This window comes from Gorilla gorilla, chromosome 6, assembly GCF_029281585.2.
Source record: "Gorilla gorilla gorilla isolate KB3781 chromosome 6, NHGRI_mGorGor1-v2.1_pri, whole genome shotgun sequence".
Classification (NCBI taxonomy): Eukaryota; Metazoa; Chordata; class Mammalia; order Primates; family Hominidae; genus Gorilla; species Gorilla gorilla.
In genome coordinates, this window is record NC_073230.2 from 74,601,966 (window position 1) to 74,625,075 (window position 23,110).

General features: G+C 38.0%; 1 long non-coding RNA gene across 3 annotated transcripts in view; it reads left to right on the plus strand.

Annotated features, from left to right (window-relative positions):
* The window catches only part of LOC129523660 (uncharacterized), a 79,510-nt gene extending 66,797 nt beyond the window's left edge, over positions 1 to 12,713 (plus strand). For 2 of the 3 annotated variants that reach the window (XR_010134685.1, XR_010134684.1), the window contains exon 5: positions 2,290 to 2,833. This is a non-coding gene — a long non-coding RNA (uncharacterized lncRNA). Of the gene's footprint in view, positions 1 to 2,289; positions 2,834 to 12,571 lie in introns of those variants that run through there. The other variant, XR_008667231.2, reaches the window with a different exon arrangement.
* The last annotated feature ends 10,397 nt before the right edge of the window (positions 12,714 to 23,110 follow it).

Consider the following 23,110-nt stretch of genomic DNA (forward strand, 5'->3'; position numbering starts at 1 on the left):
CAGCCTGGCCGACATGGCGAAATCCCATCTCTACTAAAAATACAAAAATTAGTCAGGCATGGTAGCGGGTGCCTGTAATCCCAGCTACTCAGGAGGCTGAGACAGGAGAATCACTTGAACCTGGGCGGTGGAGGTTGCAGTAAGCCAAGATTACACCACTTCACCCCAGCCTGGGCTAAAGAGCAAAACTCCGTCTCAAGAAAAAAAAAAATTACCCAGTCTCGGGTAGTATGTTTTTTGTTTGTTTGCTTTGTTTTTGAGATAGGGCCTTGCTCTGTCACCCTGGATGGAGGGCAGTGGCATGATCTTGGCTCACTGCAACCTCTGCCTCCCAGGTTCAAGTGACTCTCCTGCCTCAGTCTCCTGAGTAGCTGGGACTACAGGTGTATGCCACCATGCCCATCTAATTTTTGTATTTTTAGTAGAGACAGGGTTTTGTCGTGTTGGCCAGGCTGGTCTCGAACTTCTGACCTCGGGTGATCCACCTGCCTGACCCTCCCAAAGTGCTGGGATTACAGGCATGAGCTACTGTGCCTGGCCTCAGGTAGTATCTTTATAGTAGTGTGAAAATGAACTAATACAGGAAATTGGTACTGCATAGAGTAGGGTACTGCTATAAGGATACTTGAAAATGTTGAGATGACTATGGAACTTGGTAGTGGGCAGAGGTTGTAGGAATTTGGAGAGCTCAGAAGAAGACAGGAAGATGTGGGACAGTTTGGAGCTTCCTAGAGACTTGTTGAATGATTTTGACCAAAATGCTGATAGTGATGTAAACAATGAAGTCCAGGCTGAGGTGGTCTCAGATGGAGATGAGGAACTTATTGGGACCTAGAGTAAAGATCACTCCTGCTATGTTTTAGCAAAGAGGCTGGTGGTATTTTGCCCCTGCCCTAGAGATGGTGTGAAACTTCGAACTTCAGAGAGATGATTTAGGATATCTGGTGGGAGACATTTCTAAGCATCAAAGCATTCAAGATGTGACCTGGGTTATTCTGAAAGCATTCAGTTTTATGCATTCACAAGGAGCTCATTTAAAATCGGAACTTCCCAGCACTTTGAGAGGCTGAGGCAGGCGGATCACCTGAGGTCAGGAGTTCGAGACCAGCCTGGCCAACTTGGCGAAACTCCGTCTCCACTAAAAATACAAAAATTGGCCTGGGCACAATGGCTCACGCCTGTAATCCCAGCACTTTGGGAGGCCAAGGCAAGCGGATCACAAGGTCAGGAGATTGAGATTATCCTGGCTAACACTGTGAAACCCCATCTCTATTAAAAATACAAAAAAAATTAGCTGGATGTGGTGGCGAGTGCCTGTAGTCCCAGCTACTCGGGAGGCTGAGGCAGGAGAATTGCTTGAACCCAGGAGATGGAGGTTGCAGTGAGCCGAGATGGCAGAAATGCCTAGCTGTCTAGGCAGAAGTTCACTGCAGAGGTGGACCCCTCATAGCAAACCTCTGCTAGGGCAGTGTGGAAGGGAAGTTTGGGGTTGGAGCCCTCATACAGAGTCAGCACTGGAGTACTGCCTAGTGGAGCTGTGAAAAGAGGGCCACCATCCTCCAGACCCTAGAATGCTAGATCCACCAACAGCTTGCACCACGCACCTCAAAAAGCCAAAGACACTTAATGCCAGCCTGTGAAAGTAGCCAGGGGGCAAGGGCTGTACCCTGTGAAACCACAGGAGTGAAGCTCCCCAAGGCTGTGGGAGCCCACCTCTTCTTTCCTCAGTGTGACCTGGATGTGAGACACGAAGTCAAAGGAGATTATTTCAGTGCTTTAAGATTTAATGACTGCCCCACTGGATTTCAGACTTACGTGTGGCCTGTAGCCCCTTTGTTTTAGCCAATTTCTCCCATTTGGAATGGGAGCATTTATCCAGTGCCTGTACCTCCATTGTATCTTGGAAGTGACTAACTGGTTTTTAATTTTACAGGCTGCTGGGCAGAAAAGACTTTCCTTTTCTCGAATGAGACTTTGGACTTGGACTTTTGGGTTAATGCTGGAATAAATTAAGACTTTGGGGAACTGTTGTGAAGGCATGATTTGTTTTAAAATGTCAAAGAGACATGAGATTTGGGAGAGGCCAGGAGTGGAAGGATATAGTTAGGCTTTGCGTCCCCACTCATATCTCATCTTGAATTGTAATCCCCAGGTGTTTACGAAGAGACCTTGTGGGAAGTGATTTGATTATGGGGCGGTTTCCCCCATGCTGTTCCTGTGATAGTGAGTGAATGCTCATGAGACCTGATGGTCTTATAAGGCAGTTTTCCCTGTTCTTCCATGCTCTAGCTCACCTGCTGCTGTGTAAGACATGCCTACTTCTGCTTTCACCATGATTACAAGTTTCCTGAGACCTCCCCAGCCATGCAGAACCGTAAGTCAATTAAACCTCCTTTGTTTACAAATTACCCAGTCTTGGTTAGTATTTTTATAACATTGTGGGAATGGACTAATACTGTCTGTTTTGTTAAAAGACTAAGTTTCAATTGGGAGCCAAGATGACTGACTAGACACAGCCAGGGGAAACAACTGACAAGACACTGAGACATTGAAATTTCCGTCCCATTCTGAGCCTATCTTCAGATGAAATGCATTGCAAGTGGGCAGAGGGAGGACACAGATGCTGGAAACCCTTCATGGTGTACCAAGTACTAGGAACTTAAGTCCACTTTTTCTGAGCCCCGCAAAACATCAGAACTTGCTCAGGGATTGCCATCATTGTGATCTAGACTACCGGGGTTTTTTGTAATTTTTTTTTTGAGACGGAGTCTTACTCTGTCACCCAGGCTGGAGTGCAGTGGCGTGATCTCAGCTCACTGCAACCTCTGCCTCCTGGGTTCAAGCAATTCTCCTGCCTCAACCTCCTGAGTAGCTGGGATTACAGGCATGTGCCAGCACGTCCGGCTCATTTTTGTATTTTTAGTAGAGATGGGGTGTCACCGTGTTGGTCAGGCTGGTCTCGAACTCCTGACCTCGTGATCCACCCGCCTTGGCCTCCTAAACTGCTGGGATTACAGGCGTGAGCCACCGTGCCCCACCTAGACTGCCTTTTATATTTACTTAAAATTCCAGAGCACTTTAGCCTGAGGGGCTAGCCACAACTCAGGTACCAAGTGCTGGGATAAATAATTTTCTTCTGTCTGGGGCTGATCAAAGTGCTCCCGCCATGGGCAATGGCCAAATTCTGCCTTGGATTACTTCCTACTAAGACAGGGCAGCACTGAGTTTCAATGCAAAGTTCAACAATCCCTTGCTGTCCTTCCCCTAAGCACACAAATTCTCTCTTTGTGCCACATATTTACTGCTGGGAAATGAGGGATAAGTGGTGTAGGAAATTCTAGACTGTCTTTCCTACCCTCTTCAGTACCTCTATTTTGTTAAAACTGGGTACTGTAATTACTCACCTAATTTTTGGTTGTTGTGAAGGTGCTTTCTTGTGTGAATAGTTGTTCAATTTGGTGTTCCTATATGGGATGATTGCTAGAGGGTTCTAATCAGCCATCTTGCTCCACCTCTGTCTCTCTTCCTTTTTACCATTATGAAATGACAATCTTAGTCTCCTGTGACAGTTGTTTACTTAATGTGTATTTTGTCTAATATAATTAAGACTACTTTACCAAATTTTGGTTATTATTTGCATGGAATATGTTTTTCCATCCTGATACTTTCGGCCTATTTAACTTCTTAGAGCTAATGTGACCCTATTGTGGAAAGCATATTGTAACATCTTGTTTGTTGTTAATTCCTTTAGCTATTGTATTTCTTTTCATTAAAGATTTTAGTCCATTTATATGTAACATAATCTCTAATGGAAAAGTTACTATTACCATTTGGTTTGTATTTTCTTTCTGTGTTTCCTGTGGATATGTTTTTCTTCATTTGCTCTGTGTCTTCATTTTTTTTGGCGATTTTGTAGTGACATGCTTTGATTCCTTTCTCATATTTTTGATATACTTTCTATAAGATTTTTATGATCATCTTAAGAAATGCAAAGTATATAAAACATTAAATTTATAACTCTATTTTATTCCAATAAAGTTACTTCAATTAAATCATAACTATATATCTTAACATCTGCCATTTTATTATTAATGTCACAAATATTTTATTTCTTATCAACAAAGATTTATGCTTTTTTTATTTTTTCAAATTCTATAACATTTTAAAAGCTTTATGCACCATTATTATAATAGTAGCAAATTTTTTATCCATCTAAATATTTCCCTTAAAAAAGAGTGTTATATTTTCCTATGGTTTTATGACACTGTCCTGCATTATTTCACTTTTCAACATATTTGACTCCCTTTAACATGTCTTCTAGTACTGTACTAGTTGCGAGGAGCACACTCAGATTTTGTTTATCTTGGAAAGACTTTATTATTACCTTAGGGTTTTTTTTGTTCTTGCTGTTGTTGTTGTTGTTGTTGTTGTTGTTGTTGTTGTTGTTGCTGTTTTTGAGACAGAGTCTCTCTCTGTTGCCCAGACTGAAGTGCAATGGTGCAATCTCAGCTCACTGCAGCCTCTGCCACCCGAGTTCAAGCAATTCTCCTGCCTCAGCCTCCCGAGTAGTTGGGGTTATAGGCACCCACCACCACGCCTGCCTAATTTTTATATTTTTGGTAGAGATGGGGTTTTGCCATGTTGGTCAGACTGGTCTCCCAAAGTGCTGGGATTACAGGCATGAGCCACTGCGCCCGGCCTAAGATCTTTATTTCTTAAAGGTAAATTTCTAGAAATTCTTTTTTTTTCTTTCACGGGGGACAAGTTTTTGGTCTCTCTGTATGCACAGTGATCTTTTGATGAAACTTGGTTATTTATAAAACAGCTGTCTAACGTAGTATTTATAGACTGGCTTATTATAGGGCAATACTCACAGCAGTCAGCCAGGCTATCAGTTCTGGGTGCTTTATGAACATATCCTCAGATATATCTTCTCTGGACTTCTGTGTGTGTTTTTTGAATTGAAGAGATTTTTTTTCATTTCTTTTTCAAATCCTGTAATATTATGCTTTCTTTGTTTACTTCCTGTGGTATTCCAGTTTCTCTAGTAATATAACAAGCATCAACCTTCTTCTTAGCAGAAATAAACTGTTTTCTTCATTATTTCATCATTTCTTATAATGCACCATGTAGGGGAGATGGAATCTAGCCTACAGTCAGTCCTGGAGAAAGATAAAACTTTGAACACATTTTCTATTGTTCTCATTTTCTCCTGAGACAGATAATGGGAGTTTTTTGTGTGTGTTTTTTTTTTTCTGAGTCCAGTTAATACTGTGGAAAATATGAATGGGTGTATTGGACAGTCTTTAAACAAGACCTGGTTACTTTGTACAGCAACAGGAATATACATGGAATGTAAAAAGAGAGGAGACAATTGCCATAAATCCTGATGGGTGGGAAGGAATGAACAGATAACACATGTGTGAAGTCCAAAGGTCAATGGAAAACCAAAGTTTTAAATGTAGCTTGGGAAGCTCTGCTGCAATAGAACTGATTCTCTTTCTCTCAAACAGGGTATTGCTCTGTCACCCAAGCTGGATTCTCATAATCTCAGCTCACTGCAGCCTTGACCTCCTGGTGTCAAGCAATTCTCTCACCTCAGTCAGCCAAGTAGCGGGGATTACAGGCATGCACCATCACACCTGGTTAATTTTGTTTATTTTTTAAGTAGAAATGAGGTCTCACTATGTTGCCTAGGCTGGTCTCAAACTCAAGCAATCCTTCTGCCTTGGCCTCACAAAGTGCTTTGGTTACAGATATGAGCCACTGTGTTTGTCCTGGAATTGGTTCTTGAGAATTTGAGCTTTATTTCTCTTGTGGCCACAGAGAAAAATTTTCTACCTATGCTTATAATGTTCTTAAATCCTTAAAGGTTTCTCCTGTCCCTCCAATGATTTTCCAGTGCATACACTGTTAGAGCCAAAGTCCTCTTCTTATCTTGGGAGGGCCTGCATGATCTGACTGCCCTTCCATTGCTTTTGGAGATCTGTGGCAATCTGTGCATATTTTCTGAGACCTGTATGTTATTTTTAATGTTCTGTTTGTGCCTTACGTCAAAATCGTTTGAGGAATAATGGAGAAATTGAGATTTCACTCAGAAATTCCAGAAACACCAGGGACAGATGTCATATGTTTTTATCTTTGTAATTTCCACTTAATAGAGTTTTCATATGTGATCTTAAAGAAAATCAGACTTTGACTTTTCATCATAGCACAAAGCATCTTACTAAATGTGAGAATAATTATCAATTTTATTTTAAAAATTTATATTAGAAGAAACTCAGCTTAGAAATTTAAACTCCATATGTTTAATCCCTCTAGTGTAGAATATTTTTATGTCTACTCACCTCAGGAAATTCATAAAGAAACTAATGTCAAAGAGGAACTTGGACGATTACCCAGCATATAGTAAATTTTAATTGTTACTTATTTATAATAACTTTATTTTAAAATTATGTTGGCTGGGCATGGTGGCTTACACTTGTAACCCCAGCACTTTGGGAGGCCAAGGTGGGCAGATCATCTGAGGTCGGGAGTTCGAGACCAGCCTGGCCAACATGGTAAAACCCTGTCTCTACTAAAAATACAAAAATTAGCCAGGCATTGTGGTGTGCACCTGTAATCCCAGCTACTTGGGTGGCTGAGACAGGAGAATCACTTGAACCTAGGAGATGAAGGTTGCAGTGAGCCAAGATCGTGCCACTGCACCCCAGCCTGAGTGACAGAGTGAGACTCCATCTAAAAAAAAATAAACAAAAATAAAATCATGTCTTCTTTAACATAAATATTATCAGGATTATGTGCTATATGTGTTCACTTTGTAATCTGAAATATGCCAGATTTGCCTGTAATTCTAGATTTAAAAGTTCTGAAATAAAATGGTTGATTTTACATGCTTTTTTAAAAAATTATTTTACTTTAAGTTCTGGGATACATGTGCAGAATGTGCAGGTTTGTTACATAGGTATACATGTACCATAGTTGTTTGCTGCACTTATCAACCCATCATCTAGGTTTTAAGCCCAACATGCATTAGGTATTTGTCCTAATGCTGTCCTTCCCCTTGCCCCCCATCCCCTGACAGGCCCCGGTGTGTGATGTTTCCCTCCCTGTGTCCATGTGTTCTCATTGTTCAGCCCCCACTTTTGAGTGAGAGCATGCAGTGTTTGGTTTTCTGTTCCTGTGTTCGTTTGCTGCTGCTGATGGCTTCCAGCTTTATCCATATCCCTGCAAAGGACATGATCCCATTCCTTTTTATGGCTGCATAATATTCCATGGTGTATATGTACCACATTGTCTTTACGTAGTCTATCATTGATGGGCATTTGGGTTGGTTCCATGTCTCTGCTATTGTAAACAGTGCTGCAATAAGCGTATGTGTGCCTGTGTCTTTATATATTCCTTTGGGTATATACCCAGTAATGGGATTGCTGGGACAAATGGTATTTCTGGTTCTAGATCTTTGAGGAATCACCACACTGTCCTCCACCATGGTCAAATTAATATACATTTCCACCAACAGTGTAAAAAGCATTTCTATTTCTCTACAGCCTTGCCAACATCTATTGTTTCTTGACATTTAATAATTGCCATTCTGACTGGTGTGAGATGATATCTCATTATGGTTTTGATTTGCATTTCTCTAATGATCAGTGATGTTGAGCCTTTTCTCATATGTTGGCTGCGTGAATGTCTTCCTTAGAGAAGTGTCTGTTCATATCCTTTGCTCACTTTTTGATGGGGTTTTTTTTTCTTGTAAGTTTGTTTAAGTTCCTTGTAGATTCTGGATATTAGACCTTTGTCGGATGGGTAGATTACAGAAATTTTCTCCCATTCTGTAGGTTGCCTGTTCACTCTGATGTAGTTTCTTTTGCTGTGCAGAACCTTTTTGGTTTAATTAGATCCCATATGTCAATTTTGGCTTTTGTTGCAATTGCTTTTGGTGTTTTTGTCATGAAATCTTTGCCCATACCTATGTCCTGAATGGTATTGCCTAGGTTTTCTTCTAGCGTTTTTATGGATGTTGGTTTTACATTTAAATCTTTAATTCATCTTGTCTTAGTTTTTGTATAAGGTGTAAGGAAGGGGTCCAGTTTCAATTTTCTGCATATGGCTAGCCAGTTTTCCTAGCACCATTTATTAAATAGGGAATCCTTTCCCCATTGTTTATTTATGTCAGGTTTGTCAAAGATCAGATGGTTGTAGACGTGTGGTGTTATTTCTGAGGTCTCTGTTCTGTTCCATTGGTCTGTCTGTTTTGATACCAGTACCATGCTGTTTTGGTTACTGTTGCCTTATAGCATAGTTTGAGGTCAGGTAGCATGATGCCTTTCTTTTTGCTTTGGATTGTCTTGGCTATACAGGCTCTTTTTTGGTTCCATATGAATTTTTTTTTTTTTTTGAGATAGTTTCACTCTTGTTGCCCAGGCTGGAGTGCAATGACGTGATTTTGGCTCGCTATAACCTCCACCTCCTGGGTTCAAGCAATTCTCCTGCCTCAGCCTCCCAAGTAGCTGGGATTACAGGCATGTGCCACCATGCCCAGCTAATTTTGTATTTTTAGTGGAGATGGGGTTTCTCTATGTTGGTTAGACTGGTCTCAAACTCCTGACCTCAGCTGATCTGCTTGCCTTGGCCTCCCAAAGTACTGGGATTACAGGCGTGAGCCACTGTGCCTGGCCATGAAATTTAAAATATTTTTTTCTAATTCTGTGAAGAATGTTAATGGTAGTTTAATGGGAATAGCAATGAATCTATAAATAACTTTGGGTAGTATGGCCATTTTCATGATATTGATTCTTCCTATCCATGAGGATGGAATGTTTTTCTAATTGTTTGTGTCCTCCCTTATTTCCTTGAGGGGTGGTTTGTAGTTCTCCTTGAAGAGGTCCTTCACATCCCTTGTTAGCTGTATTCTTAGGTATTTTATTCCCTTTGTAGCAGTTGTGAATGGGAATGCATTCATGATTTGGCTCTCTGCTTGTCTATTATTGGTGTATAGGAATGCTTGTGATTTTTGCACATTGATTTTTGTATCCTGAGACTTTGCTGATGTTGCTTATCAGCTTAATGAATTTTTGGGTGGAGACGATGGGGTTTTCTAAATATACAATCATGTCATCTGCAAACAGAGACAATTTGACTTTCTCTCTTCCTATTTGAATACCCTTTCTTTCTTTCTCTTGCTTGATTGCCCTGGCCAGAACTTTCAATACTATGTTGAATAGGAGTGGTGAGAGAAGACATCCTTGTCTTCTGCCAGTTTTTAAAGGGAATGCTTCCAGCTTTTGCCCATTCAGTATGATATTGGCTATGGGTTTGTCATAAATAGCTCTTATTATTTTGAGATATGTTCCATCAATACCTAGTTTATTGAGAGGTTTTTTTTTTTTAACATGAAGGGATGTTGAATTTTATTGGAGGCCTTTACTGTATCTATTGAGATAATCATGTGGTTTTTGTCATTGGTTCTGTTTATGTGATGGATTACGTTTATTGATTTGTGTATGTTGAACCAGCCTTGCATCTCAAGGATGAAGCCGACTTGATCGTGGCAGATAAGCTTTTTGACGTGCTACTGGATTTGGGTTGCCACTATTTTATTGAGGATTTTTGCATTGATGTTCATTGGGGATATTGGCCTGAAGTTTTCCTTTTTCACTATGTCTCTGCCAGGTTTTGGTATCAGGATGATACTGGCCTCATAAAATGAGTTAGGGAGGAGTCCCTCCTTTTCAGTTGTTTGGAATAGTTTCAGAAGAAATGGTACCAGCTCCTCTTTGTACTTTTAGTAGAATTCAGCTGTGAATTAATCTGGTCTTGAGTTTTTTTGGTTGGTAGGCTATTAATTACTGCCTAAATTTCAGAACTTGTTATTGGTTTATTCTAGGATTTAACTTCTTCTTGGTTTAGTCTTGGGAGGGTGTATGTGTCCAGAAATTTATCAATTTCTTCTAGATTTTCAGTTTATTTGCGTAGAGGTGTTTATAGTATTCTCTGATGGTAGTTTGCATTTCTGTGGGATCAGCAGTGATATCCTCTTTATCATTTTTTACTGTATCTATTTGCTGCTTTTTCTTTTCTCCTTTATTAGTCCAGCTAGCGGTCTATCTATTTTGTTAATTTTTTCAAAAAAACAGCTCCTGGATTCATTGATTTATATGAAGGGCTTTTCGTGTCTCTATATCCTTCAGTTCTGCTCTGATCTTTATTTCTTGTCTTCTGCTAGCATTTGGATTTCTTTGCTTTTGCTTCTCTAGTTCTTTTAATTGTGATGTTAGGGTGTTGATTTGAGATCTTTCTTTCTTTCTTTCTTTCTTTTTTTTGAGACAGAGTCTCGCTCTTGTTCTCTAGGCTGGAGTGTAATGGTGCAATCTCGGCTCACTGCAACCTCCACCTCCCGGCTTCAAGCGGTTCTCCTGCCTCAGCCTCCTGAGCAGCTGGGACTACAGGCGCCTGCCACCATGCTTAGCTAATTTTTGTATTTTTAGTAGAGATGGGGTTTCACCATGTTGGCCAGGTTGGTCTCAAACTCCTGACCTCAGGTGATCCACCCACCTCGGCCTCCCAAAGTACAGGGATTACAGGCGTGACCCACTGCGCCCAGCCGATTTGAGATCTTTCTAGCTTTCTGATTTGGACATTTTGTGCTACAAATTTTCCTCTTAACCTCACTTTAGCTGTGTCCCAGAGATTCTGGTACGTTGTCTCTTTGTTCTCATTGGTTTCAAAGAACTTGATTTCTGCCATAATTTCATTTTTCACCCAGTAGTCCTTCAGAAGCAGGTTGTTCAATTTCCATGCAGTTGTGCGTTTTGAGTAAGTTTCTTAATCCTGGACTCTAATTTGATTGCACTGTGGTTATAATTTTAGTTCTTTTGCATTTGCTGAGGAATGTTTTACTTCCAGTTATGTGGTTGATTTTACAGTAAGTGCCATGTGGCACTGAGAAGAATGTATATTCTGTTGATTTGGGGTGGAGAGTTTTGTAGATGTCTGGTCCCCTTGATCCAGAGCTGAATTCAAGTTCTGAATATTGTTGATCTTCTGTCTCATTGATCTAATATTGACAGTGGGGTGTTAATAACATGCTTAAGTTTATATGTCATATAAAAAGTAAATTAAATAATTTTTATTCACCCTGCACCTATTAAAATGTTCGCATCTTATGTTTATTGCATGCAAAACATTATTAGCATTTTTCATCCACTTTTTTTACCCTTCACATAAATGATAATATAATTTATTCCTAATTGTTCCTTTAATATATGTTTCATACTGTATTTTATAATATTCATAGTGCTTCTGCACTTCAAAATAAAAGGTTTTTAGTTACTTCTTAAGGCTGGATTATAGCCTTTCCAGTTTGTGTAAGAAAAGCAGCAATATATTAATAACAAAGAAGTTTTTCTGGTATCATTTTATGCTTATTCTTTAAAATTTTTTAATCAAAGTTTTTACTAAATAATCATAATGCATTTTGGTGAAATGTTATTGCCGTCACTGTGATATTAATAATTTTAAAACTGTGCTCTTTTTTTGTTTGTTTGTTTTGTTTTTTGAAATGGAGCTTCTCTCTGTCACCCAGGCTGGAGTGCAGTGGTGCGATCTCGGCTCACTGCAGCCTCTGCTTCCCGGGTTCAAGTGATTCTCTTGCCTCAGCCTCCTGAGTAGCTGGGAATACAGGCATGCATCACCACACCTGGCTAATTTTTGTATTTTTAGTAGAGACAGGGTTTCACCATGTTGGCCAGGCTGGTCTTGAATTTCTGACCTTAGGTGATCCACCTGCCTTGGCCTCCTAAACTGCTGGGATTACAGATGAGAGCCACTACGCCCAGCCAAATCTGTGTGCTCTTTATGCATTACCAGTCATAGTGGAAAATTGTAGTTATCTAGAAAAATTTTTCTAGATAAAATCTTAAGTAGTACACTATTTTAATTTAGGTTTTTATAGTTTAAAGTTTCTTTTACATTTGTTTTGCAATTTTATATTTCTGTGTTTCTAATTTCAGTGTGGGCCACCTTACATAATTAGTTTTTTAGTTTTTATTTATATATTATAGTTTTAATAGAAATATTCAACTTTGTATATTTTAAGAAAGTGTTGCTGGGCACGGTGGCTCACGCCTGTAATCCCAGCACTTTGGGAAGCTGAGGTGGGTGGATCACCTGAGGTCAGGAGCTCGAGACCAGCCTGACCAACATGGTGAAACCCCATCTCTACTAAAAATACAAAACTTACCTAGGCTTGGGTGGCAAGCACTTGTTATCCCAGCTACTTGGGAGACTGAGGCAGGAGAATCGCTTGAACCCGGGAGGCGGTGGAGGTTGCAGTGAACCGAGATCAAGCCATTGCACTTCAGCCTGGGTGACACAGTGAGACTTCATCTGAGAAAAAAAAAAAAGAAAAAGAAAAAGAAAGAAAGAAAGAAAAAGAAGGTGTTAAGAAAAAGTTAGATATGCATGTCATATGTCACTTGACTTATGTTCCTTGACTCAATTTGTCTGTTGGCAATTTAACTATCTATGTTTTTGTTTGCCTGTATAAATATCCTCTCTTTTTTTATAGTGTATTATTTTCGGTTGGTGATCAATGGTTGTTCATCCTGTCTAGGTAAGTAGTCATGAAAGTTGTCTTAGTTTCCACATCTGTTTATTGGACAATCCATATTATTTTTGTAGAAGAGAAATATTTTGTGATTCAAAGGTAATTTTTGAAAAGTTTCATAATTCTGTATCTTTTTAGTTTTTATTGTTTATTTTCAATAGTGTTCAAAACCATATAAAATTTATAATCTTAAATATTTTTAATGTGTAGTTCAGTCATGTTAAGTATAGTTACATTATCACGCAACATATCTTAGAACATTTTTATCTTCCAAACCAAAATTCAATACACGTGAAAAAACTACCCATTGTTTTTCTATTACCTAGACCTTTCCAAATATCATTTTATTTCTTGTTTATCGATATCTCTTATAAGTGGATTCAGACAATATCTGGTTTTTGTGACTACCTACTTTATTTAACATGTTAAGATTTATATTTTTTACATTACCTTTTCTGCTTTTGAAAAGCTGAGTAATATTTTATTATTTTTATATTCCAAATTATATTTATTCATTCATTTGATGAGGAAAGTTTGGGCTTCTTTGACCTATCTGCTTTTGCAAATAATGCTGCAATAAATATGGGTATGCAAATAACTCTTGACTGCATATGGGAAGCTTTATTTCTGAGTACTCTGTTATGTTTTGTTGTTCTGGTTGTCTGCCTTTATGCTAGTATCAAACTGCTTTAGCTATTGTAGCTTCAGAATGTATTTTAAAATCAGGAATTGTAGGCTGGGCATGGTGGCTCACACTTGTAATCCCAGCACTTTGGGAGGATGAGGCAGGTGGACCACTTGAGGCCAGAAGTTTGAGACAAGCCTTGTCAACATGGCGAAACCACGCCTCTACCAAAAATCCAAAAATTAGCTGGACATAGTGACACACGACTGTAATCCTAGCTACTCGAAAGGCTGAGGCATGAGAATCACTTGATCCTTGGAGGCAGAGGTTGCAGTGAGCTGAGATCACACCACTGTACTCCAGCCTCGGTGACAGAGTGAGACTCCATCTCCAAAAAAAAAAAAAAAAGTGTGATGTCTCCAACATTGCTTTTGATTTTTGAAAATTGTTTGGCTCTTCATGGTCACTTCATATTCATATGATTTGGGGGTTGATTTTTCTATTTATGCAAAAATAAAGTGAGAATTTGAAAAGGATTGCATTGAATCTGTGGCTCACTTTAAGTAGTATATCATCTACCTAAAGACATCTTCATAATATTGTCTTCCCACCCTTAAAGAAGAGTATGCTCAAGAGTGTATTGTTTAACTTTTATATATTTGTAAATGTTTCAGATTTCCTTCTCTTATTTTATTCCATTTTGGTCATAAATAATAAACAGTAAGTTTTCAATTTTTAAAAATTTGTGAAGACTTGTTTTATGACCTAACGTGTAGTATCAAGAAGAATGTTTAATGAGATATTGAGAAGGTTGTGTATTTTGTTGGGTGGAGTGTTTGCTATACATCTATTAGGTGTGATTTTACAGTGTTTCAAGTCTTCTGCTCCCTGTGTGTTTTGTACTTTAATTTTGTCAATGTTTACTTTATAAATTAAAAACCCTGATGTGAGATATAAATGTAGATATAGATATATGCTCACATAAACACACAGACAGACACAGATATACAATTGTCATAGGTTTTCAATGAATGAACTCTTTTATTAAAGTCTTTTTTGCCTCTTGTAGTTTTGAATTAAAGTATATTTTATGAAATATGGCAAATTTTGACTTAAAATGTATTTTGTCCAATTAATTGCGATCTCTTATGCTCTCATTCAGTTAACATTTGCATGAAATATCTTCTTGTTTGTTTGTTTTTGTTTTTTGAAATATCTGCTTTTTTTTTTTTTGAGATGGAGTGTTGCTTTTTCTCCCATGCTGGAGTGTAGTGGCGTGATCTCGGCTCTCTGCAACCTCCACCTCCCAGGTTCAAGCAATGCTCATGCCTCAGCCTCTTGAGTAGCTGGGATTACACACACTCACCACCACGCCCTACTAATTTTTGTATTTTTTGTAGAGACAGAGTTTCACCATGTTGGCCAGGCTGGTCTCGAACTCCTGACATCAGGTGATCCACCCACCTTGGCCTCGCAAAGTGCTGGGATTACAGGTGTGAGCCACTGTGCCCGGCCTGAAATATCTTTTTTTATACTGCCACTTTTAGTCTATTTTTGTCATTAGATCTAAAGTGAAACTGTTGTACACAGAATATAGTTGGAGCTTTTAATGCAATTAAAAAAATTTTTTTTAATAATATATGATTGTTATTTGGGAAAGTTAGTTCCTAAATATTTAAATAATATTCTGAAAGAAGATGACTTACTATTGCCATGTTATTAATTTTTTTATTTGATTATTGTAACTATTGTGTTCTCTTTTTCTTTCACTTTGTCTTCTTTGCTGTCTCATTTGTTTTCATATTGACAGATTTTAGTTCCTTTCTCATTTTTTATGGAATATCTTTCTAGGTAGTTTATTTATGTTTACTATGGACATTACATAAGACCTCTTAAAGTTACAACAATATATTTTAAACTGGAAAGATCTTCAGTTGCATCCAATTTTTTTTTTTTTTTTTTTTGAGATGGAGTCTTGCTTCTTCACCCAGGCTGGAATGCAGTGCGATCTCAGCTCACTGCAACCTCCGCCTCCTGGGTTCAAGCAATTCTGCCTCAGCCTCCCGAGTAGCTGGGATTACAGGCACGTGCCAACACACCCAGCTAATTTTTGTATTTTTACTAGAGACTGGGTTTCACCATGTTGGCCAGGCTGGTCTTGAACTCCTGACCTCAAGTGATCTGCCCACCTTGGCCTCCCAAAGTGCTGGGATTACAGGCGTGAGCCACCGCGTCCAGCCCCAATTTTTTTAAACTACATCTGCCCTCAACTTTGTTATTGATGTCACTAATTGTATCTTTTTATATTAACAGGTGTTTATAATTATATTTGCTCTTTTGTCTATCATGTTTATGAGTACAGTCAGTGTTTGCTGCATCATCATTTTATCACTGCACAGTTTTATATGTGTGTTACGTATATGGCTTTTCCAGAGAGTTATGTATTTTCATATGATGTGTTGTTTTCTAGCATTTTATTTTCAATGGAAGGGACTCCCTTTAGCACTTTTAGTAGGGCAGGTCTACTGGCGATGCACTTATTTATTTATTTATTTATTTATTTATTTATTTATTTATTTATTGAGACAGAGCCTTGCTCTGTCACCCAGGCTGGAGTGCAATGGCGCTATCTCTTCTCACTGCAAGCTCCGCCTCCTGGGTTCACACCATTCTCCTGCCTCAGCCTCCTGAGTAGCTGGGACTACAGGCTCCTGCCACCACGCCCGGCTAATTTTTTGTATTTTTAGAAGAGACGGGGTGTCACTGAGTTAGCCAGGATGGCCTCCATCTCCTGACCTCGTGATCCACCCACCTCGGCCTCCCAAAGTGCTGGGATTACAGGCGTGAGCCACTGTGCTTGGCCAATATTTATTTATTTTGAGACTCATTTAAACCCGGGAGGCAGAGGTTGCTGTGACTCAAGATAGTGGCACTGCACTCCAGCCTAAGCGACAGAGCGAGACTCTGTCTCAAAAAAAAAGTTAAAATACAGAATTTATTTTTATGTAAGACTAAAGGAAGCAAGAGTTTGATTTTTGAAGAGTTGTAATTATATTTAAAGTTTATTGTTCAGTAGCAAAGACTTGGAACCAACCCAAATGTCCATCAATGATAGACTGGATTAAGAAAATGTGGCACATATACACCATGGAATACTATGCAGCCATAAAAAAGGATGAGTTCATGTCCTTTGTAGGGACATGGATGAAGCTGGAAACCATTATTCTGAGCAAACTATCGCAAGGACAGAAAACCAAACACCACATGTTCTCACTCATAGGTGGGAATTGAACAATGAGAACACTTGGACACAGGGTGGGGAACCTCACACACTGGGACCTGTCGTGGGGTGGGGGAAGAGGGGAGGGATAGCATTAGGAGATATACCTAATGTAAATGACAAATTAACAGGTGCAACACATCAACAAGGCACACGTATACATATGTAACAAACCTGCACGTTGTGCACATGTATCATAGAACTTAAAGTATAATAATAATTTAAAAAAATAAAAAATAAAGTTTATTGTTTTACATGGAAAGAATTTTAGATTTTTTGAAATGTGAATATTAATGAGCATTTGGTTATCTTGTAATCATGTAATCCCAAAGTGCTGGGATTACAGGCATGAGCCACCACACCCAGCCTATCTATGACTTTAAAATTTTTGTTTATAATCTGTCTTGTTATGAGTCACTTTGTGTTTATCCTAAAGTATGTTAAGCTTCTTGATTTTTTACAAGTGTTTTCTTTATGTTTGAGGATTTTTCAGTCATTATATCTTAATATATTCTTTAGCTCCATAGTTTTTGTTTCTTTTTATACTTTTAATCTTTTGGCTGATATTCTTATTTTCCTGCTTTCATTTACTTGTCTGTTTTCCCATTTTATGCATTGAACATCACTCAGATAGTTATTTTGAATTTTTCAGGTAATTGGTATTTCTCCATTTCTTTAGGGTTGATATATGGATATTTATAGAGGGTTTTGAGGGCCATATTACGGTGAAACTTTGTATATGTTGTAAACTTTTATTGAAATTTGTGCATTTACAAAAAGCTTTTTGTCACAGTATTTATAAAGTGGCTTTGTCATGAGGGAGTCTGATACCAGTTGACCAAGCTAGAGATTCTAGAACCCTCTCAAACTTGTTCTTCAGGATGTGTCTACCCTGGAATTGTTTGTACATTTTTTAAATTAATGAAGTTTGTCTGTGTTTCTTCTTAAGAGACTATAATCACTTGCTATACCTGTTGTTTATTTGTGATATTGACCTCTCTGTACTGCTGTGAGAATTATTTATCTTTGCTCTCAGCAGAAGCAGCCTGTCATTCAAAGTATAGCACCATTCATTTTAGCACTTTGTGTTATAGGAGACAAAAATCAGTCTTTAAAAAGTTCCCTAAAAGCTAGAAGTATGGACATCTCTGCCAGTATTTTCTTTCTCTCTTGAGGGAGAAGTCAGAAATTTACTTCTAGAGGCATCATGCTGCATTGGAGAGGAAGAAGGGTTGTAATGGGTAAATGTAACACACTTTCCTTCTTCTATTTGGCTCTTGGCATTGTGCTAACCTGTAGCGCTGCAAACTCTTAATTTTTAGAATTATTACAATGGAATTTCATTAAGTATATTCTTGTTACGTGTGTATGTATATAAAGACCTGTGGTATTTTATTATGCCATCTTGCTCAGGTACTTGGTAGAACTTTATACATTAGATGTGTAAAGCATATTCACCTGAGTCTAGTAAGTGGGATAATTTTTTTTCTTTCTTCCAATGGTGTCTTCTATTTCACTGAAGATAAATTGCCAAAGCAAAGCAAAATACATTAATTCCAAAGTGTAATACTGAGAAGACATGGAAACAGCAATCTTCAGAATTTACACGTAAGAAAAGACTGAAAAAGTGTGGGTGAGTGTATGGGGCATGTTACAATGGACTTAACCAATGTTCATCCACTATTCATAGCAAAATCTTTCAATGTAATAAATGTGTGAAACTCTTTAGTAAATCTTCAATAATAAATAGACATAAGACATGCTGGACATATTGGAGAGAAAGATTTTAAATGTAAAAAAAGTGACAGATTATTTTAAATGTCTTAAATTGTAAGTCAACATCAGAGAATCAATACCGGATGGAATCCCCACAAATGTAAATAATGTGCCAAAGGCTTTAATAAGTGCTCACACTTAACTGAAAATAAGGGAAGTCATATTGGAGAGAAACATTGCAAATGTAATGAATGTAGCCAAGTGGTTAAATCTTGCTCTACCCTTTCTATTATTAAGAGAATTTATGCTGAAAAGAAACCCAACGAATGTGAAAGATGTGGCAGAGTCTTTAAGTGGTCTTCATCCCTTACTCAACATAAGAGAATTCATCCTGGAGAGAAATCTATAAATGTGACAAATGTGACATAGTCACAGTCTTCAACTTTTACTAAACGTGTAATACTTTGTAGTGGAGAGAAACTCTACAAATGTGAAGAGTGTGGCCTTTAAATTGTTTCTATACTTTACTCAACGTAAGGACATTCATACTGCAGTGAAACCATATAAATGGGTAATATGTGGCAGAGCTTTTACATGGTTTTCATACCTTACTAGACATCAGATAACTCATCCTGGAGAGAAATTCTACAAATGTAAAGAATGTGGCAAAGCCTTTAATCAGAGCTCACACCTTAATGAACATAAGAACATTCATACTGGAGGGAAACCCTGAAAATGTATAGAGTGGGACAAAGCCTTTAACACTCAAATCTTGCTAATCATAAGGCAACTCATACCAAATAGAAACCATACAAATGTAAAGAATGTGCCAAAGCCTTTTACCAGTTCTTACACCTGACTGTACATGAGGAAATTTAAACCTGAGAAAAATTTTACAGATGTGAAGAATGTGGCAATGTCTGTAATACCTGTTATCTTACTTGATATGGAAGAGTTCATACTGACTAGTAGTGTTATAAATGTAATTACTGTCTAAAGACATTTTACAAAATACAAGCCTTAGATTGCAAAAAATTTTAGTGAAGAACAACATTGCAAATACAAAGACGAGTTCAATGCCTTCACTTATATCATGGATCTTCTTGTACACAGGAGAAATTATACTGGAGAGAAATCCTCAAACAGTTGCTCACACTTTATTCAACTTTAGAGAATTTGTATTGGAGACAGACACTACAAATATAATAAATGAAGAAAAACTGTTCTAAAAATATCAGAAGACATCAGAGTGTTCACATAAAACAATGTTTTTAGAAAACAGCAAAATGTTCACATTAAATGAGATTTTTTCAGATTCAGTAAATGTAAAAAAATAAATATAGCCAAAGTAATCATCAGATAATTCATAGTACAAATCACTAAGGCACACACACTTTAGACATTAAGCAGAGTGTTGATTATAGAGATTAATCCAAAGTTAAGGCTGGGCTCGGTGACTCATGCCTGTAATCCCAGCACTTTCGGAGGCCAAGGCAGGTGGATTACTTGAGGTCAGGAGTTCAAGACAGCCTGGCAAACATGATGAAATTCTGTCTCTACTAGAAATTAAAAAAATGTAGCAGAACCATAGTGATATGGCACCTGTTCTGCCAGCTACTCGAGAGGCTGAGGCAGGAGAATCATTTAAACCTGGGAGGCGGAGGTTATGGTGACTCAAGATAGTGCCACTGCACTCCAGCCTAAGCGACAGAACAACACTCTGTCTCAAAAAAAAAGTTAAAATACATAATTTATTTTTATGTAAGACTAAAAGAAGCAAGAGTTTGATCTTTGAAGAGTTATAATTATATTTGAAGTTTATTGTTTTATATTGAAAGAATTTTAGATTTTTTGAAATGTGAATATTGATGTAATTAAACTCATCACTTGATGCTATGTCTTCATTTGTAGCATTTATTAAAAAGCATTTGATCAATTGTTGCTGCATTAAAGCTATGAGAAGTTCTTGGCATCATTCATATTCTTTTTCATGAAATATTATGGATACTGAAATTTAAGATGCATGATCTTTATTAAGCACAAATGACAGAATAAGAAATATAATCATCAGATGTCATCAAATCTCAACAATTTATTAGAAATTAAACTTAGTATTGGGTCTAACTGAAAACACAATTCTTGCTGACAAACATATTGCTAATTTCAAAACACTTAATTCTCAGATGCCCTAGGAAAAAGCATAGGCAGGGGAAGTATCACTGCAAAAGTAGCACACAGAAAGACTCTGGAGGGGCTTGGTCACAAATACTGTGTTGCCAATATTAGAAAACCCTAACAATCCTAATGGAAGTTTTTCTCTCTCTCTCTCTCTCTTTTTTTTTTTAAGACAGAGTCTCACTCTGTCACCCAGGCTGGAGTGAAGTGGCTCAATTTTGGCTCACTGCAACCTCTGCCTCACGGGTTCAAGTGATTCTCCTGCCTCAGCCTCGTGAGTAGCTGGGATTACAGGCATGCGCCACCACGCCTGGCTAATTTTTGTATTTTTAGTAGAGATGGGGTTTCACCCTGTTGGTCAGGCTAGTCTCGAACTCTTGACCTCGTGATCCACCCGCCTCAGCCACCCAAAGTGCTGGGATTACAGGCGTGAGCCACCACACCCGGCCAGTTTTTTGTTTTTTTTTTTGTTGTTGTTGTCGATTGTTTTCTGGTCATCCCAACTAAGATATTAGTGAATAAACACTTTTTTTTTTTTTTTGAGATGGAGTCTCGCTCTGTCGCCCAGGCTGGAGTGCAGTGGGGCGATCTCGGCTCACTACAAGCTCCGCCTCCTGGGTTCACGCCATTCTCCTGCCTCAGCCTCCCGAGTAGCTGGAACTACAGGTGCCCGCCACCATGCCTGGCTAATTTTTTGTATTTTTAGTAGAGATGGGGTTTCACCGTGTTAGCCAGGATGGTCTCGATCTCCTGACCTCGTGATCTGCCCGTCTCGGCCTCCCAAAGTGCTGGGATAGGCGTGAGCCACCGCACCCGGCAATAAACACTTTTTTTAATCTAAAGCCTTCCAATATACTTTGTCATCATATCCATGTGCATAACAGTAAAGAGATAATGAGAGTCATACTAACCGTGTCAAATATTAAATTTGGAAAGATATTTCCAAGTTGGAAATGTACACTGAAAGTAGTTGAGGTTCTTTTCTCTCTGACATTACTATCTCTAAGTGCATAAAACAAAGACACAGAATTAAAAATGCCTTATCGAATATTAAGACGCTTATGCGATTACATAATTTTGTACTGTTTAATTTTCTTAACAATTTTATGCCCTCATTGGTCACAAATAAACAATTATTATCAATATTTTGTCTTTTGATTTCAAAGTACCCTTGCTTCATACTGTCTTTCATTTCAAGAATCATAGACAATAAAAGGACACTATCCCTACTGAAATAAAACATTAACGTGTACATTTTATTAACAAAATTGAAACATTTCAAATTTGTGAATATATCTTAAAAAGCAAATTGCAAATTTAAAATTTTATGAGACCGTATGAGTAAAAAATTCAGAGGTTTTTTTTTTTTTTTTTTAGACAGAGACTCACTCTGTCGCCCAGGCTGGAGTGCAGTAGTGCCATCTTGGCTCACTGCAGCCTCTGCCTCCCGGGTTCCAGCGATTCTCCTGCTTCAGCCTCTTTAGTAGCTGGGATTACAGGTGTGTGCCACCATGTCCGGCTAATTTTTGTATTTTTAGTAGAGACAGGGTTTCACCATGTTGGTCAGGCTGGTCTCGAACTGTTGACCTCAGGTGATCCACCCACCTCAGCCTCCCAAAGTGCTGGGATTACAGGCGTGAGCCACCATGCCCGGCCCAGAGTTTTTTTTAATAAAAAGGGGATGCTATCTTCTTCAATTTTTGCAGATGATTATTCTTTTATTGCTAAAAAGTGTTACCCAGCCGATTAATATGAATAATATTTTATAACTTAGTTTTGTGATGAGATATGAAATACTATAACTGAATTTATGTTTATAATTATGCTTACTATTAAAAGCTTCTATATCTGTTATTTAGTAACTAACTCCACAAAAATTTAGTAAATGCCAAATGCAGATATTTCTAGTTTATAAAAATTAGAACATTTTTGTATTAGCAATTGCTATAACAGAATTAAACATTTTTTATGGTTATCTGCTACAAGCTAATAAATGAGAAAGGTTGAATAATAATCTTATGGTTTACTACATTTCAATTTTAGATGGTTGTAAAGAGTATAAATATACTAAAGTATTTCCAATTCTGAAAAAAAATGGGCGGGTGCTGTGGCTCATGCTTGTTATCCTAGCACTTTGGGAGGCCGAGGCAGGTGGATCACCTGAGGTCAGGAGTTAAAAATACAAAAATTAGCTGGGCAAGGTGGCAAGTGCCTGTAATCCCAGCTACCCAGTAGGCTGAGGCAGGAGAATCGCTTGAACCAGGGAGGCGGAGGTGGCAGTGAGCTGAGATCACCCCATTGTACTCCAGCCTGGGCAACAAGAGCGAAAATCTGTCTCAAAAAAAAAAAGAAGAAAGAATGACTGAATTCTGAACAAGTTCCGCTATCTTTTATAATAACATTCAAAATTTTAGTTTTATATATACTGTAAATTAAAATTAGAAAAATGATAAAATGTAAAATGCAGTTCTAATTCAAAGGTAATATTACAAATTCTTTCAAAATTTTTAAAATCCTTTCAAAATTTATAGCCTAATAAAATTCATGAAATTGATCTTTTAATTTGGAAACTTCTACTGCATTTAGCTATTACTAAGATATATTACTGAAATTATTAGAAGGGAATTATTTTAGCATTTTATTGAGAAAATTCTACCTCATTCAATCACTTACCTGAGTCTTGAACTCTCACTTTTAATAATGC